At 41.8% G+C, this 20,200-nt stretch overlaps 1 protein-coding gene across 4 annotated transcripts in view; it reads right to left on the reverse strand.

The window, feature by feature from the left end:
* Positions 1–20,200, reverse strand: part of pknox2 (pbx/knotted 1 homeobox 2) — a 110,283-nt gene that overhangs the window by 68,848 nt on the left and 21,235 nt on the right. For 3 of the 4 annotated variants that reach the window (XM_013134619.4, XM_020048371.3, XM_020048370.2), the window contains exon 2: positions 6,512–6,598. The exons of the other annotated variant lie outside the window; for it this stretch is intronic. The gene's annotated coding sequence lies outside the window, so the exon portion shown is untranslated. The remainder of the gene's footprint in view (positions 1–6,511; positions 6,599–20,200) is intronic. 4 annotated transcript variants of the gene reach the window in all.

Raw genomic sequence — 20,200 nt, forward strand, 5'->3', positions numbered from 1 at the left:
GCGACCGCCTCATCTACTGGGCGCATACATCTCCCTCCTCCGGTCATCCTGGCATCGGGCCAACAGTGCGCGCCCTGGCCGGTAAGTACTGGTGGCCCACTTTAGCCAAGGACGTGAGGGTATACGTCTCTTCCTGCTCGGTGTGCGCCCAGAGTAAGGCACCCCGGCACCTACCGGTGGGCAAGTTGCACCCCTTGCCCATTCCACAACGACCATGGTCCCACCTTTCTGTTGATTTTTTGACTGATCTCCCCCCTTCCCAGGGCCATACCACCATCCTGGTCGTTGTGGATCGGTTCTCGAAGTCCTGCCGCCTCTTGCCCCTGCCCGGCCTTCCTACTGCCCTACAGACCGCGGAGGCCCTGTTTACACACGTCTTCCGGCACTATGGGGTGCCCGAGGACATTGTGTCTGACCGGGGTCCCCAATTCACGTCTAGGGTGTGGAAGGCATTTATGCAGCACCTGGGGATCTCGGTCAGCCTGACCTCGGGCTACCATCCCCAGTCCAACGGGCAGGTGGAACGGGTCAATCAAGAAGTGGGTAGGTTCCTCCGGTCCTACTGCCAGGACCGGCCGGGGGAGTGGGCAGAGTTTCTGCCGTGGGCGGAATACGCACTGAATTCTCTGCACCACTCCTCCACGGGAGTGACGCCTTTCCAGTGCGTCCTGGGCTACCAGCCGGTCCTGGCGCCGTGGACGCCGAGCCAGACCGGTACCCCTGCGGTGGACGACTGGTTCCGGCGGGCAGCGGGCACATGGGAGGCAGTACAATCCCGCCTCCGGCTCGCTGTCCGCCGTCAAAAGACCTCTGCAGACCGCCACCGCGGGGAGGCCCCGGTGTATCGGCCGGGCGACCGGGTCTGGCTCTCGTCCAGGGACCTGCCCCTCCGCCTGCCCTGCCGGAAGCTGGCCCCGCGGTTTGTGGGGCCTTTTAAAGTCCTGAGGAGAGTCAACGAGGTAACATATCGGTTACGCCTTCCCCCCGACTACCGTATTAACCCCTCGTTTCATGTGTCTCTCCTCAGGCCGGTGGTGGATGGTCCCCTCCAGGGGTGTGAGGTGCGGGAGGTGCCCCCTCCCCCTCTGGACATCGAGGGGGCCCCGGCGTACTCTGTCCGCTCCATCGTCGACTCGAGGCGCCGGGCGGGGGGCCTCCAGTACCTCGTGGAGTGGGAGGGGTACGGCCCGGAGGAGCGGAGCTGGGTTCCGGTGAAGGACGTCCTGGCTCCCGTCCTTGTCCGCGACTTCCATCAGCGTCGGCCGGACCCCCCTGCTCCGCGCCCCCCGGGTCGGCCCCGAGGCCGGCGTCGTCGCGCGGCTGGGGCCGCGCGTCAGGGGGGGGGTACTGTGACAACTGCGACCTCTGCTGGTTCACCTCCCCCTGCAGTGGGCGGGCCCCAGCGGTCGACGTCACCGGCCTTCTGACACCACCGTCTCATAATACATTTCACCTGTGTCTCGTTTAGTGCACCTGTTCCTCATCATCGCTGTTTCCCCCGGTATATATGTTCCCTCTGCTCCCCCTGTCTTTGTGTGTGATTGTCTCTACCTGTGTGTAGAGCTGTGCTACGCTTTGTTCAGCTTACGCTGTATATGTTCGAGTGGATACGATTAAATATCCTTCCACCACGCCTTCTCCTGCTCCTCCTTGCTCCTCAAACCCCGAAGCCGTGACAGGAATACATTGTAGCAAAAAAAGACCAACTGCATTTTACTCATATACCCGTAGAAATTTAAATATACACCACAGTTCAAAAGTTTGGGTTCACTCAGACATTTCCTTAAGAACATCCAAATTGATCAGAAATACAGTGTAGACATTGTTAATGTTGTAAATTACTATTGTAGCTGGAAACAACAGATTTTTAATGTAGTGTCTACATTAGTCTACAGAGGCCCATGATCAGCAACCATCAGTTTATAATTTTAACAGGCTAACTGATCTTTAGAAAACCATTTTGCAATAATGTTAGCACCACTGAATGCTGTTGTGCTGATTAAAAACGTAATTCAATTGTCCTTCTTTAGACTGGTTGAGCATCTGGAGCATCAGCAATTGTGATTACAGGCTCAAATGGCCAGAAACAAAAAGAAAAATCTGAAACTAATCAGTCTATTGTTGTTCTGAGAAATGAAGGCTATTCCATGTGAGAAATTGCCAAGAAACTGAAGACATCATACAACGCTGTGTACTACTCCCTTCACAGAACAGGGCAAACTGGCTCTAACCAGAATAGAGAGAGGAGTGGGAGGCCCCAGTGCACAACTGAACAAGAGGACAAATACATTAGAGTGTCTAGTTTGAGAAACAGAGGCCTCACAGGTCCTCAACTAGCAGCTTTATTAAATAGTATCTGCAAAACACCAGTCTCAACATCAACAGTGAAGAGGGGACTGCGGGATGCTGGCCTTCTAGGGATAGTTGCAAAGAAAAAGTCATATCTTAGACTGGCCAATAAAAAGAAAAGATTAAGATCGGCACAAAACCAGACAAAATCTAAGTTTGAGGTGTTCAGATCACAACGAAGAACATTTGTGATACGCAGACCAAATGACAAGATGCTGGAGGAGTGCTTGATGCTATCTGTTAAGCAAGATGGAGACAATGTGATGGTCTGGGGGTGCTTTGGTGGTGGTAAAGTGGAATATTTGTACAGGGTAAAAGGGATCTTGAAGAAAAATCACTCCATTTTGCAATGCCATACCATACCCTCTGGACGGTGCTTGATTGGAACCAATTTCCTCCTACAACAGTCCAGTGAACCAAAGCACAACTCCCAGTTTGCTTTGTGGCCAGCACAGTCACCGGATCTCAACTCTATTGAGCTGTTGTGGGAGAAGCTTGACTGTACGGTACGTAAGAAGATAAATATCCAATTTGTCATTAACTGGATATCACTCCATCTCCCAGCGGACTCAGGTCAGTAAGGTGTGTGTCCTCAGAAGCACAACGAATGCTGTGATTCTTATCATGGTGCTGGCTGGACCAGGAAGAATACACAGCAATTCTTCCACACTGAAGGGAAAACACTCTACGGTCATCTACCATGATTGAGCTCACAGGCACCCACGCAACTACAAGGAGTGAGATGAAGCAAGCTAACATCTTCTCAAAATATTGTCAAATCTGCATGCCTTTATAATGGCCTGAACTATTGTTTGTATACAAATATTGGTTCTAATACTCATCTCAACAGTATGCTGTAATGCTAATTATTTTTGAAATAGGCCTACATGTAATATTAGAACGTTTTTTTTTACCCTAACAATCCAAATCTCTCCCTGCAGCCATGACTTTACTGTAATGTAAATACTTTGACGTAAGTGGAAGCCCGTAGACCACTTTTAAAACATTTTAGACTCCAAATCAGCCTTATCTTTCAATAATATGACAGTTTTTACAGGGATTGGGTGGGGGTTGTGGGGCAAGGTGGGAGTTATACAATGATTTGCTGCCTACATAGGGAGCTACGTGGCAGAGTCTTTTGGCTCTTTCTCTCCATCTGTTTTGTTTTCCTTCCATCGTCCCCTTTTTGATGAGCTGGGTCTTCAGTCCCCCCAATAAAATCCCATTAGCTCTTAATGAAGTCGGGCTCGCAGCCTCTCGGCCTCACCTCATTTAGCACGATTGTCTGGCGGCCATTAGCATGGAGGCAATTACAGCCGCGCGGTGAGAGTAATTGGAAATGCCGACAGGGACCCCAAGAAATGGGGAATAAATAAAAAAAATATTAAACTAATAAGCCTCCATTCAGATGGAGGGATGGAAGAAGGAGGGGGATGTGGATAAGTTAAATCAACATAATTAGAATTAGGGTTGGTGAGGTAACAAGAGCAGGGTTGGGTTTCTAGCAAGGTGAGGAGATGGTGTTTTCAACGTTGGGTTGTGAGGTAAAGATGGCAAGAAAGATGGGACCAGAGAAGGAGAAGCTAATGTGCTAACAGTTATGATGAAAGGCATAAAGGTGAACTTGAAACTTTTGCTGGACAATATAGGTATTTTCCATTTTGTTCAGTTAAATGTAAAACGCATTTGGTTCCATTATCCATGACAGCTAATTCATTTAGGCCTTATTACTTGCCGTCATCTCTGTTGGCACTGTATTCTCACAATGTAACAGATTCTACACTAATGTGGCTTGATATTTACACAGGCAGTGAAGGGTAAATTATTTCCTCTATGGTTTACATTGTAATTCATTGTAGGGTTGAAAATGGCAGCTTAATGTATTTAATCATCTGTACAGACAGTGAGAAGTGTCAGGTGTTTCAATCTAAATTAAACTTAGTTACACTCATCTGAGACTGAACATTACATGTAATCTTTTTAATGAGGAGGATTTCCATCTCTGAATTGCTATGCTAACCATGCTGAGCTTGTGCAAGACACGGTACTTCATATGCCACATACATTTTGGACAGAAAAGTAATCTAATGGCTTTATACAAACACAGCAAAATAAACCACATATCTTTGAATACAAAAAAAAACATTAACAGCTATCTAGCTTTGGGATGCTAGTTATTAGTCACATGCTAAAGTTAAGGATGTCCTACCACCAATTATTTCCACTGTAATAAATAAGAGGGGAAATGAAATGAAAATGTCCAGAACATTGGGGTCCAGTACCCTTGAAAATGACAAGGCCCAAGTGGCTTTTGCATGGGGAAGTACACAAAAGTATGAAAATGTAAGCACTCACTAACGTAAGTCGCTCAGAATAAATGCTTCTACCAAAATAACTACACTGTATTGGAAAAAAAAAAAAAAACATGCCTGGGCATTTTTCCTGACTCCCTTCTTCCCTAAGCTGAGCGACAGGTGAAGAAACCTGATCACCAAGCACAAACCTTCCCCAGGAGGCATCTCTGCCAGGACTGGGCAACCTGCCCACACCACCCACAATGTTGGCAAAGGTCTGATAGAGCTGAACCTGAGAGGGAGTTAGGGGGATGCGGGCTGGGAAGGTAACAGGGACCGGAGGCAGAAGGTGGATGGGGGATACAACGAAGCCTTTGGCTAGAGAGACTATAAGGCCTGACAATGGGTGTGTAGGGCCCAAATGGGAAACAGGAAGTCTGCTACCACAATGGTTGTGGAGTCTCTTGAGGAGGTATCCACAATAGTAGGTCAAGGCCCTTCAAAGGCATGTTGAGACCTCGCCACACCTTGAGAATTAAGTGTTTGTATTCATACCCCTTTCCATTTTAGAATGAGTATATCATTGGTATGTTTTCTGTAAAAAAATAAAATAATGTTTTACAGATTTTGTTTTTAGAAATCCAGAATGAAATTGCCAGAATAATCATTTCTATCCGGTCATTGAAAGAAGGAGATTATGTAATGGAAGGGAAAGAGGTTGGAAGCCATTGGTTTAAAAGAGACTATCATCTCAAGGCTGTCATTCCACTGAGGAGAGACAGTGGTGTCGGGTTCAGATGACTTCCTCTTCCCTCATTCAAAAGTGCAGTCAAGCAGCTCGACGTGAAATAGGAGGAGCGGGAAAAGTAACGCAGAACTCATTCCCTCAATAGCCCCCCCTCTCCCTATGCCTTCACAATGAAAATGTTTATTTGTCTAAAAAGATCTATACCAACAATCGCTCTGCACGACAGGCGAGATGGTGGCTCCAGCCAGGAGGAGATTTAATTAGCAAAATCTTGTTAGGTCTAACAAAATTAAGCGTAAAACAATCCTCGGCAGGGCACTGAAGGATCCAGGCGGGAGAGGAGAGAGAAAGAAGGAAGTGGCTGGGAGCGATTAGGACTGAGAGGACATGGAGACGGGCAGCGCCAATGCACTGCTGCTGTGGGGTGAAATGGTTCGGAATACCCAGCTGCTTTCGCACTCAATTAATGAGACTTCTCTCTGTTTCTGCCCTCCACCCTCCCTTCTCATCCTATTCCCAGCCCCCCCCAACAATAAAAATGATTTCACCTCCCTGCTGCCTGCCATTACAGAGTCACGGTAAAGCCCTCGCCTCAAACTGCCCCCACAGCTTTACTTAGAACATGTCAACTCCAGTCATTTCCGTCCTGGCCCGCTCAGCCATTAAAGACACAAATAGTGTTTCTAGAGTGAATCTACATGCTATTAAAAAACATGAAGAGGAAAAAGCAACACCCAAACTTTGAAAAATGAACTTAAGTCAAATTGGGAAATACAACGGAGTTATGGAATTAGGAAGAGCATTAAGAAAATAATGCAGTTGAGCTAGCTCAACTTAAATGTGATGAGGTAAATCAAAGCGGCTTGCATTGTTTGTTTAAGGTAGGAGTCACACTTCATTGTACAGTTTTAGTGGATGGGTCTGAAGAGGTAGTTTGACAGATGTAGCAGATATGTTGTTAAGATATGTTGCTAACACCCCTTCAGATACTAACGCTTAAAAAACACATGCCTAAAGACTACACTTGCACACTTGCTAAATAAACAGTAACTCTAGATATGAAAGCTTCAAGTCTCACTTCCATATTACAGAACTGTGAAAAGGTGATGGGAGAACTTACAGATAGTTTGCCCTTGGCAACTCAGCAGCAGTCAATGTTGTCGTTGTGTGTTCTTCACGCTTTATTGTCTGGTCCTCCACACATATTCTGCAAAACACATGGATATTTCTGTGTAGGTATACATATATCAAGTCATATTTTGGGACAAAGTAAACTCAATATGTATTGGCACCCATTATGAAATTTAACAAATGTGAATGAAAAAAGTAAACAACCCAAACACATTTTAATTTGGGCTGAAATATAAGGTGGAGCCATGTACTATTTAAACACAATAATTTCTCAAACACAAAACATTTTAAGAAGTAGTATGATATTTTGCTGAAAAACTAAGTCTGACAAAGTTGGCAAACACTTTTGGAGGGATCTTGAACCACTCCTCCATATGGAACATTTCAAGATCCTTGATAGTCTTAGATTTGTGTCTGCCCTCTTCAATTCAGACCAAAGATATTGAGTCGGATTCAAGCCCTGAGACTGTGATGGCCATTGTAAAACACTGATGTTATGGTCCCGCAGCATTGAGCTAATCCAGGTTCCAATAACACTTGGCAAAGTTCAGGTGCAGCAATTTGTGGATTGGTTCAGTAAAGGCTTCTTTCGTGCAAGGAATCAATACAAGTCTGAAACCAACTAAAAAGCATAGAATTTCAACAGATGGCACTTTGTTTGGTTCTACTTTAAATACTTTAGGGGTGCCAATATTCCTGAAACTTATGTTTTGCAGAACAAAATGTAGTACTCAATAAAACAATAAAATATTTTGCTTCCGAAATTGTTGTGTTGAAATAAAAGTATACGGCTCCCCCTTCTGTTTGAGCCTAAAATATGACTAATTGTTTGTGTTGTTTTTTGCATTCACTTGCAAAAAACAACACAAACAATGTGTTGTTTTATGATGGGTACTACTTCAGTTGACTGTATATCTTCCTTCTATACACACATGTAACCAAAGTCATTGACTGTAACTTTGCACTTAGATTAATACAAGGGTATCATAAGAAAGAGCATTTACTGTCTTACAATACTACATGCATGAAAATACCACCACATGATAGTAATAAGTGTGTTAAATGTAGAAACGCCTGGCTTCAAGGAGCTAAATCTGAGATAAATTCCTTAATACCTTCAACCTCCATAGACTCTTGGACTCAAAGTGATTTGAGGAGTTATGGTGCATTGCGGTCAGTCAGTGTGCACATGTAACATATTTAAGTTCAATCACACATTTGGGGTTGGACACCTGATCTTTCGCTTGACCGACTAGTTGTACCTCCTGTCAGTGGGAGTGCAGGGCGCCTCCCAGCAGGCTATCGTTTCCAGCAGCTACTGTAACCCTGAGCTCTGGCTGGCCTATGTTTATCAAGACCTGCACGGCTCAATCAGGACTGTGTGTGAGGTATAGACTAGGGAGTTAAGAGACTGGATATAGAACCGACAGGGAATGACAGGGATTTACTGACTATAGCAGTTCAATAGCCTATTTCTTTCCTTTATTTCAAGACCACTAAAAAGTAAAATTACTAGATAGGATGTTGCATGACAGTGTCATGATGACACCATGTACAATTTGGTTTCAAGGTATAGACTTATTTCAGACCAGTGCTCAGGAAAGCTGAGAAGAGAATGCTTTACAATGAAGCCCATAGCTTTGGTTGTTCACTTCACCAACACAACAGTCACTAAAGAAGGATGAGGGGAGTTGGAAGGGGAGGCCTTTCTCGGGTTTCCTCCAGCTACAAAGAAAACATTTTAGCCTGCTCTGTAATCCCGCTGGAAGCCTCCTCTAAGCTCCGAGGCCAGCAGTGGCCTTCCTCTCTGGTGGCTCAACGGCCCCGGCCTGCCCAAGCTGCACCAAGAGTCCCCCCCAGTCCTCTTCCTCCAGGACAACCCCCCAGAGACCCTGGGACACTGTTCCTGTTGACGTCAAAGTGAATTAGAGCGGGGCCAAAGCAGCAGGCTCCCTCCGGGGGGCTGGAGGGTTAATCACTGTGTTCCTCATAAACCGCAGAGGAAGCATTAGCATTCCTGGAGCAGCAGACCACCACAGCAGACCACCATCCCCAGCCTGGCTAAGGGCTGTCAGTCTGGCTGGCCCCCAAATGGAGAGGACCGGAGAGACTGGGCCTTCCTGCATAGTGAGACGAAGAGTCAGGAGGAAGAAGTGGGGATCTTGTTTTTGATACAGAGGCCTCGTTACTCCAACAACAAGGTGCTGTATTCCATGCGAGGGATTTTAAAAAACGAATAATGCAGTCACAGGACAACATTGGTTCTCAAGTAATGGGACGCACTCGATATCTTGTTTGTAATCACAGGTTAGGAAACGTTCCAACCCAATTGGCATAGTTTTTTACCTATTGCATTATTGTCCAGTAATATAAATCAGTCTGTTCAAGTTTTAGGGAAATATTCAGAGTAGATAATATTCAGTACCTGTAATAATCCTAACTAAAACATTCTATAATCAAATTCCTTACACAATATTCCAGATGGACCTCTTAAAGATCCCCACATTCTCCTCTTAAGAGGAGGAAGGTCAAGGTGAGCAGGAAGAACCAAAGGACTCATTTCCCACAATCCCTTGGCAGCAGCGAGCAAATAGCCCCCCAGCTGTTCAAAGCCTGCCATAACAACAGCTGCATGGAGGTTTAGTGCTTCGTGTTACTATGACAACAGTGAACTGATTCATATTCATAGTCTCTCTGTTCTAATAACAAAAATGACATTATACCATAATTTCATTTCCATAAACCACAAGAACAAAAGTGCCACATTGTTCTACACTAAAATGTAGGCCATGGACAAGCTAATTAATTTTGTATTAGTGAGTTCCGGTAGCACATGCACCCAAACTCAGAAAACCAATGCATAAACTTGACACCCCACGCTTGAAACTAAATGTCGATATAAAATCCTAACAATGGTTTCTACACACACACACACACACACACACACACACACACACACACAATGAAACCTAAATATTTTGTCAAGCCTTACAGCTGTATTCCAGAATATCACACATCATTGTCAAACAGGATATAGAACTCTTTTAAAAAATTTATTTCCTCCGGCCATACAGAAATTGAAGTACTTTAAAATCCCTCACTTTGAGGGGATTGCTTAGGGTGCTGACGAGACAAATGAAAACTAAGTATTATACCAAGGACTCTATCAGACTTTAGAAGGTATCAACTACTACAGTACATTCAGTGATCATTTCAAGGGTATGCGTTTTGGCATCAATCTAGCAATCAAGCAATTTGATGTGAGGAGAACCCTTACAGTGCAAACAATATTCTCTTTCACCATCACACATTTCTTCTGTTATGTACATACTTTACCATCCAAATTGCACAGAACTCATTTGCATCTACATTAGGAGTTAAGATCAACATTAGAGACTACAATCAGGACAGTAGGCCTAAGTGTTGTTTAAGGGTAATGACTATAGACTATTCTTGGGGGGTGAAGGAGCTTTGGCTGACAATAGCAGGTATTCCTACAGGGAGTAACAGGACACTTTAAGGCGTCACTAGAGGTTTGAACCAATGTTTAACGAGCAAGCCACTGATATAGGCAGCTGGGGCAGACAAAGCACCGGACACATGGATATACACAAACTTGCCAGTGGATTATTTCAAACATGGATTTCCCCTCTGTTCCAGTCAGATCTGACAGAAGAAGAATGTTCCTCTCCTCATGAGCAAACAGGGGAAAAACCAAACAGGAAAGGGAATTCACTGGCTATATATATCCCTGAGCAAAGTGATGAGTCAGGTTGGATTCTAATTCATCCCTTTGTCTATATAGCTCTTATCCTCCTAAGAACTGAAAACATGCAATCCCGTTAAAATGGACATAATTGCTTCTGCAATAGCAATGGATCAAAAAATTTATAATTTTTAGCAACGTTTGTGTAATGTCTGAACTATGGTGATTTTAGACATATGGATATTTAATATCAATTTTAACAAAACTGAGAGATTAAAATAATATAACTAAACAAGTAAAACTGAGGAAAATACTTTTAAAAACTTTCTGTAAAAAGTAATAAAATAAACATGCAATTTCTGGTGAAGAATAAATTAGGACACCCCCACACCCCCAGGACCTGGCCAGCTCACCATCATAGAATCCATCATGAATTCTACAGTGTATCAGAGGGTGCTTGAGCAACATGTGAGACCATCTGTAAGAAAATTAAAGCTGAAGCGGAACTGGACCCTGCAACATGACAATGACCCTAAACAGAGTCCTGGAATGGCCTAGTCAAAGCCCAGATCTTAATGCTGTGGGGTGACTTGAAACAGGCTGTACATGCAAGAACATTTCTTAATGAATAACTGAATATTTAAAGGGGTGTCCTAATTTTTTCACATGACTGTATATGTAAGTGGAATGTATAGATGTGCAATGAAGGCAAATATGATAATACATATGATTAGAACCGAAATATTACTCAAAATAGAAGTTGCTTTGTAGTTCAGGCTAGCAATAACTAATGCCCCTTGGCCAGTAATACCAAAGAACTCAATCAGTCCCTGATGTCACTTAGAATAATCTGAAATCTATTTTGGCTGGCAATGCTACTGTAAAGCTGTTAAAGCCAGCACTCTGCCATTTTCTAACTAATGTGCAAAGATTGCCTGAATAGTGACAAGTTGAATAGTCCACCTGTCTGTAATTAAGTTCAGTTTGATTGCTGTTCTAGGCAGACACGGACAGGAAGTGATGTAGTCTAGAGGTGTGGACCATCCTGGAAACAAGTCATGCAGAACCTTTGGTGGGAGAAAAATGGGACATTAAAGATATGGGACGACTGAATGCTAGAATGTGTTGCATCCTGTGTTTTCTTGTGTTTCATACATGGTTTGTATGTATGGTCTTAATTTGTATGGGTTCAGGTAGGCTAAAAGAAGTTGACAACATGTACCAGTACCGGCAATGTTATTTTGTGAGGGGATGGCTAGATCTGATTGCCATGATTTTTATTTTGTATGTTTAAAATGATCTGGATTTGGTTTGATTTCTACTTCACTCTGTCTGCTCAACTTGGATCCTAAAGAACGTGTTACACATTTCCACCGATTTACATAAATATGAAAAAATTGTGATACAAAGGACTCATTTCAAGCAGGGCAGGCAGGGATTATTTACAACCAACCTATATAGTTCTACCCCACGTTTACAGCAGACAGGCAGCATATCCAGCCTTGATCCAACACATTGCCCATGTTTATGGAACAAAAGTAATGTGCATGTCATGCCTGTGAACTTTGTTTTACATACATAGAATTTTTATTAGATGAAAACAAAAACAAAGATGTTGTCCCCTCCTTAGCAACAGCTGTTTCTTTGTGTTTGCCCTACCTAATGTAATAGCCAAGTCAATCAAAACTCTAAAAACAGTTTGGCTTATGAGAATGTTTGGAAGGAAATCTTTCACCAAAGATTACATTCTGTTTTTATCGCTGCATTATAGTCAGGTATATATTTTTTGGCCATGCAGCTCTCCTTTTGGAAAAGAATAAAACATCCTTCATGATATACTGTAGGCTTAGTCCATGCACATCAAAGAAGAGATTACAATCTCAGCAAATACAAGTGAACCTTTTATATAGAAGTTATTTTCCTGTAACGACTGCTTGTTTTACATTTATAACTCATGGCCTATATATGCAACTTACCATAGGCCTACTATGACGACTGGACCGGGCTGGTATATACAGGTATGTTGACTTTTCAAATTCAATCAATCGCATATATTTTATAAAACCCTTTTCACATCAGCAGTTTACAAAGTGCTTTCACAGATACCCAGCCACTTACTCCAAAGAGCTGTATGATGATTCCAATATTTTGATATACAGTTGTGCTCATATGTTTGCATACTCTGGCAGAAATTGTGAAATGTTGGCATTGATTTTGAAAATATGAAAAAAAAAAAGTATTTGTTTAAGGATAGTGATTATATGAAGCCATTTATTATCACAGTTGTTTGGGTCCTTTTTAAATCATAGTGATAACAGAAATCACCCAAATGGCCTTGACACACCCTTGAATGTTTGGCCTTGTTACAGACAAACAAGGTGACACACACTGGTGAAAATGGCAATTAAAGGTGAATTTCCCACACTTGTGGCTTTTAAAATAGCAATTTGTGTCTGTGTATAAATAGTCAAATGTCAGTCAGTACTGTTCAGTCCCTTATTAAGAAGTGGAAAATTCGGGGATCTCTTGATACCAAGACAAGGTCAGGTAGACCAAGAAAGATTTCAGCCAAAACTGCCAGAAGAATTGTTCAGGATACAAAGAAAAATCCACACAATAATTTAGGAGAAATACAGGCTGCTCTGGAAAAAAATTAGCTGTATCTACAAGTTGCCAGAAACAAGCCTGCCCCAATGCCACAATAAAGCCTGGTTACAATATGCCTGACAACACCTTGACAGGCCTCACAGCTTCTGACACAAAAGTGACGAGATCAAAATAAAGCTTCATGGTCTCAACCATATGCGCTATGTAGGAGAGGGGTCAACAAGGCCTATAGTGAACAGAATATCATCCCCACAGTGAATCATTGTGGTGGCTCACTGATGTTTTGGGGGGGGGTGGGCTCTAAAGGCAAAGGGAATCTTGTGAAAATGTATGGCAAGATGAATGCAGCATGTTATCAGAAAATACTGGCAGACAATTTGCATTCTACTGCATGAATGCTGCGCATGGTATGCTCTTGGACTTTCCAGCAGGACAATGACCCTAAGCACAAGGCAAGTTGAACCTCCAGTGGTTACAGCAGAAAATGTGAAGATTCTGGAGTGGCCAATACAGTCTCCTGACCTTAATATCATTGAGCCACTCTGGGGAGATCTCAAACGTGCGGTTCATACAAGACGACCAAAGACTTTGCATGACCCGGAGGCATTTTGCCAAGACGAATGGGCAGCTATACCACCTGGTAGAATTCCAGGCCTCATAGACAACTATTAGACTGCACGCTGTCATTGATGCTAAAGGGGCAATACAGTATTAAGAACTAAGGGAATGCAGACTTTTGAACAGGGGTCAGGTAATTTTTTTCTTTGTTGCCATTTGGTTTTATGATTGTGCCATTCTGTTATGACCTACAGTTGAATGTGAATCCCATAACAAATAAAATATGTCTTTGCCTGCTCACTCATGTTTCCTTTACAAATGGTGCATATATTAATATAACTGTATATTTATGAGCAGTATAATGGTGCGTGGACATTCTTCTTATGTCTGGACCTTTTCCAGCTACTGTGAAAAGTCTGGATGTGCATTAGGTTACTAAAATAAAGCAATGGGTATGTGAAAGCGCTATATTGTACTTGCATTTTCAATTGTTACATACACATGTTCCTCTGGAACCTCATTGCTGCTATCCCTGCATTTCAGTTGCACATGCTACCCTACTCCATCAATTTGCATCAATTGCAAATTCAGAATTGCCATTGAGAATTGCCACAACTATTTATACCACTTGTACATACATTATACTTAATACCTGTAAATTTTCTGCAATTTGTGAATTGCACACCTATATTTCCACTTGTATAAACATATACGTAATATTTGTACATTTTTCTGCATTCCTTTATTTGCACTTCTGGTTAGACGCAAACTGCATTTCGTTGTACTGTACTTGTACTGTTCAATGACAAAGTTTAATCTAATCTAATATAGGTTTGACGATGTGACAGGTGGTATAATAGAAATATTAGGTTTTCCATCTGTAGCAGAAACTGTCTTAGTCTGGGGATAAGGTTACCTAACCTTTAAGGAAGGACCTTTCTTCAGTGACCTTACTGATTAAAGTAGCAATCTAAATACTCCAAGTAGTGCTATAAAATTGAGCGGCATCTCTGAAGTTTGATCATGTAAACAAACACTTTGATTATATCAACGTCTGGCTTCAGCTAGCCAATTCATAATACAAAGGTGTAACTAAGCAGTTAATAGTCTACAGCACTACAGTTTTGCACAATATATTATTGTTCATGAAACTTATTTTATACCCAGTCAGTGCAGTACCTATCAAAAATGCTCTGCTGCAAAGTTTCTTTTATTTCCGAAGTCTGAACATAAAGGTTTGCCATAATGGCTAAAGCTTAAAAATAGAAGTGCATTTGGATGATGTACAGTATGTTAACATGAACACACTAGGGCTGGGTGAATCCTAATATATTAATGTTAAATCCTGTATGTATACAGTATGCACAGTAATAATACTTATGATATACACAATAAGAAAAATCCCACACTGGCACAACAGAACTTTCACCAGCAACAGAACTTCGAAGAAGAGCTCCATGTCAGTTACCAGGAAAACAACATAGTTAGTAAGTTTTTATGCCTTCCACAACAGGAGACAAGCAATGCACTGCGCTTGCATGTGTTGAGCCTCAAGGCACACCTCTGGCCCAATGAGAGTTTGTTGTTATTTAGTGTGAATAGGAAAGTATTTGCATATTATGTAAATGTTTTTCAAATAAATATGTCATCAGGACAATTGCATGCTGGTCGGAGTTGAAATATATGGTTGAACCCATTGATTTAATTAATGGAATACACACTATAATTTCTCTTTACTTAAAGGAATTTTGTGTTAGGCAAAGCTCTTGCTTTTGCTATGAGTTTTGCTATGGGTTTTGAGAGACAGCCTTTTCTTGACAGTGCTTCGGAAACTTGATTATTTATCCAACTGTGCTCACTGGGACATCCAAACACTATGCTATTATTTTGTGCACATTTCCTAATATATTCATTTGTGTTACTTAATCTCTCATTTCTGTATAATGCTCTTTTGTCTTCACTTACAGTCTAAATAATGATCCTTCAATAGTGAGTTTCTATCCAGAAAATGTGACTTTAATGGTTTACAGGTGGAGGCTAAATGTGAAATAATTGTGTCCTCGTTATGGCATCTATTTAAACTGGGAATTTCCAAAGCACAGGTGTCTGAATACTTTTGCAAGACACTTTGTTTGTTTCTAATTTGGTATGAGTAAAACTGTTGTAGTCTGAGTTTAGTTAGTTGTAATTAATTATATATATGTAATGTAACTACCACATATAAGTAGTTAGACATTTACAAAAATCATCAGACCAGATATTTTAATATATTTAGCTTGTATTATATTTTACATCTTCAGTTAAGTAAAACATTTGAAGCTTCTTCCACTGGCCTAAAATAAACTTTCAAAGAGCTGAAGCAAGTTACAAAATGATTTTCATAGAGAGTAACCATATTGTTAACGTCACGATATGGGAAAATGCTGCTAAATGCTATAAGATATGACATGTTCTAACAAATCCATTTAGTTTATGCTATTCCATCACTCCCTCCCTAATCTAATAAAAATGAAGGAGCTCTCTTGCTACCACACATAACTTGTGTGATCTGAACCATGCCCATTCGGGCTGGCCTCAAATGCACAATATGGTCTTTAGCTTACCCTTACCTTACAAACCCCCTAAAATCTTAAAGCTTCCACATGTTGTCTCGACACACTGCCATCTGACTTAAAAAAAAATAATGTACTCTATAACAATGGACCTAGAGCAAATAGTTAATAGCTCTCTGCAATCAGGCATTTTCCCAACGTCTCTAAAAACAGCTGCCATTAAGGCCCTATTAAAAAAGAGAACACTGGATGCATCTATACTGAACAACTATAGACCTGTATCAAATCTCTTTTTTTAGCCAAGATCACTGAGAAGGTTGTCTTCAATCAACTCAGCAATTTTGTGTATGCAAGCGGACAAATTTCAGTCAGGCTTCCGACCTCATCACAGAACTGAAACGGCCCTCATAAAAGTTTTAAATGATATTTGGATGAATAGCGATTTGGATAAAATAACAGTTATGGTTTTATTAGATATCAGTGCAGCATTTGACAGCGTAGATCATAAAACACTTCTAGATAGGCTGGAAAATTGGGTAGGACTCTCCGGGACAGTCCTTAATTGGTTCAGATCTTATCTGGATGGCCGGAGTTACTTTGTCACCATTGGTAATCATGAATCTGATAGGGAGGCTATGACATGCGGAGTTCCCCAGGGATCAGTTCTCAGACCGCTTCTGTTCAATCTCTATATGATACCTCTGGGCCAAATTCTACAGAACAACAAAATTAACTACCATTGCTATGCCGATGATACTCAAATATATAGGTCTCTCAAACAATATGACACCAGCTCAATAGACTCACTCTGTCACTGCACAGAGCACAAACATACCTGGATGAACCAAAATGATAACAGAGATTACTGTGTTTGGCACCAAAAATAAAAGAACTAGTTTTAATAAAGAGCTAAATTCTAAGGCCCTAAAGATCTTAAAAGATCTTAGACATTCCCCAAATGTATACATTTTTAAATCTAGGTTAAAAACACTTCTCTTTTCAGACGCCTATGACTGAGCACTTAAACTTAACTGCACTGTTCAGCCTTATAGCTTTTATAGCTTCCTATTTTTTTATCCCGTTTTTATTCTGTTTCTATTTTATTATTCTTGTTTTTTTATTATGATGTTGTTTTGATGTGATAGTTTTCATTTGAGAATGATGTATTTTATATTTCTCTCATTGATTTAATGTTTTATTATTTTGTTGTTATTCTATTTCTATTCTGCTATGTTTTACCACATTCTTTTCTGTAAGGCAAGTTCTAGTGCTAACCTCAGTGTAACAATTTGCCGATGATGGATAATACAAGTTATTGTGCTGCTGTTTAGACATCGATGTAGGGTATTATCTCACAAAAGGACTGTCGAGTATATCCAAGCGCTGGAGCGCGAGGATTGAGATACCGAGGATTGAGATACCGATACCAGTAAACAGTTATGAGAACTGTAATTAATTGAGGATGAATATAAAATGCATGTACAAACATGGCATAAATGTCCAATTGGAGAGAGCCAAGTAAGACACAAAGGGACCGACGGGTTCACCCAAGCACTGGAGTGCAAGGGTGTTGAAGTTCATGTGGAGACTGCCGGGTTGGAGAATTGTAACAAATCTGACAATTGGACTATTTTTTTATTTTCATTTTAAAGCACATTGAATTGCTTCCATGTATAAATTGTGCTATATAAATAAACTTGCTTGCTTGCTTACCCCAGGATGAAGCAACCTGTCTATTGGCCAGCCCAGATCTACGTCAAGTCCTTACCACCACAGACTCAGCTCTATAGGTGTAGCTCAACCTTAGTCATTGAAGGCCCTATCCCAATATACCCCAGCTTCGTTCGCCCAATATTCCTGTTGGCAGCCCCCCATACCCACAATCCAAGCCTAATATCATCAGCCTCATCACTCGTCCTACAGCTCCGACCAGTGTCAGCACAACACAGCCCAGGCCAACCAGCACTTCCCAGCAGACTGGGACAAGCTCTTGGTCCAAAGACTGTAGAAATTAGACCTAAAAAACAGTGGGGTGCATTAGGTGTAGCTGAGGGTGAAGAAGGGAGGTGCTGTAAGGTCAGGGGTGGGCAATCATTTTTGGTTCCTGCACCATACTGGGATATCGAAACATGCTGCAATGGAGGGTCACATTTTTCAGGCCTTTTTCCTCATCAACAACATGATGCAGACCAGAAGAACTGCAGTTATTTGAAAGGTGTAGGTTAATTAGAATTTCTACATACTTATAGTTTTAGATATAAGAGTGGCTTACCCAAAACAATTATTTTGCAAAGAAATAAAATCTCTTACAAGCAAGAAAAATTGGGTTCTTATTTTTGCACACCCCGGGGAACAGTGGAGAAGACACACATTCAGCGTTCATCTGGTTCCTCAGATTGGAGGATGAATTGGGTGTAGAGGGTGGAAAAACTTCAAACTTTGTTTTCCACCCTTTCGCAAAATGTCTAGAATTGTCAGAAATTAGCTTCTAAAACACCAAAATAAAGCTCAAGCTCAGGTTAGGTTGGCTGATTTGAACGTATGTTGAGGGACACAAGAACAATGTCCCCCTAGTGGTGTCTTCCCTGCTTTCCATTGAGCTCAAATAGACCCACAATAGCTCCCAGGCATTCTGTTCTGTCTAAAAGTGGAAGAAGGGCAAGAACCTGGAAAGACAAGACAGTGCAAAATTCCCCATCAGTGTTTGAAATCATATTGACTGTCTGACCTTTAGCCTGTGTTTTTTCAAGAGCTCTCTCTCTCTTTGAGTGGGAAGGAAGAGGTTAACCCTTTCTAAACTCATGCATAATCTAGTTAAACCTTTGTGTTTGTAATACCTGTGTGGGTAATCTAGCCTACGTCATCAGTTTACCGCATCTGAATATTGAGTTTGTTTCAAGTTTAACGATAAGGACAATATTTTCGAAACAATACTTTGTAAGAACATGAGGTGCCGGTACTCAATGGGTCAATGTGCACCAGCTCAACACAAACTCCATGAAGATGTGACATGTGCGCACATAAAGTTCACAGTTTACAGTTTAGCCACTTGTCTGTGTGTTTCTAAGGACAATTTATCTTTAAGAGAGCATGGAAACCTGAGAGGCGCACTGCAATCTGTATTAAATGTCTACAGTTTATAAATACCAACACAGCAGAGTGTTAGCAGGGAAACAGGGACATAAGCCAGCCTGTTGAATGGCTGCTATACACACACACACAGACAAACACAGAACATCCTGCTCCGGACACTTTATGTCCAGTAAAGCTGCGCTGCTTCCCCCCATTCCTACCCTTACCTATTAAGATTAAATAAACACACCTGACCCCAGATCAGCATTCAGGGGCGACAATGTCCATTTACAACTGACTGTCCTGAGCAAACCCCGGGAAAAGGGCCATGTACTGTACTCCGAGAACACTGGGTACCATCCAAAACTGCTGTCCCTGTGGAAAGGCTTCTCTCCACACCTTGCTAAGGCCTTGTTATTATAGCACAGACATGGCAGTGGGCCACTCTGGCTGCCGTGTTCATCCCCACACTCCCTGAACTACACAGCAGCTGTTTACATTGAGCTTTTAGGACAGAGCCCTCAACTATTTCAGGGGCACCATTATAAAGTTAAACAGAGGTGAACTGAAGTCAAGTGGAAGACAAAGGACAGGGGATCATCATTAGTTGAAATAGTGTTCTCAACTGTGCCTTTTGTGCCAGGGCTTCTTATAATTGTTTCAAATCTAACCGTACCAGGATTGAGGAAGAATGGTGATTGGTCCTTGTCTATAGAATGTCATGATGAATTAGACTGGTGGTTAGGTTGTTATGACTTTGGTAAGAGACTGGTGGTTGTGTTGTAATGACTCTGGTAACAGATTTGTGGTTATGTTGTTATGACTCTGGTAAGAGACTGAGGGTTGTGTTGTTATGACTCTGGTAAGAGACTGGTGGTTGTGTTGTAATGACTCTGGTAACAGACTTGTGGTTATGTTGTTATGACTCTGGTAAGAGACTGAGGGTTGTGTTGTTATGACTCTGGTAAGAGACTGGTGGTTGTGTTGTAATGACTCTGGTAACAGACTTGTGGTTATGTTGTTATGACTCTGGTAAGAGACTGAGGGTTGTGTTGTTATGACTCTGGTAAGAGACTGGTGGTTCTGTTGTTATGACTTTGGTAAGAGACTGGTGGTTCTGTTGTTATGACTTTGGTAAGAGACTGGTGGTTGTGTTGTAATGACTCTGGTGGTTATGTTGTTA

Source organism: Esox lucius, chromosome 7, assembly GCF_011004845.1.
Source record: "Esox lucius isolate fEsoLuc1 chromosome 7, fEsoLuc1.pri, whole genome shotgun sequence".
NCBI classification, from domain to species: Eukaryota; Metazoa; Chordata; class Actinopteri; order Esociformes; family Esocidae; genus Esox; species Esox lucius.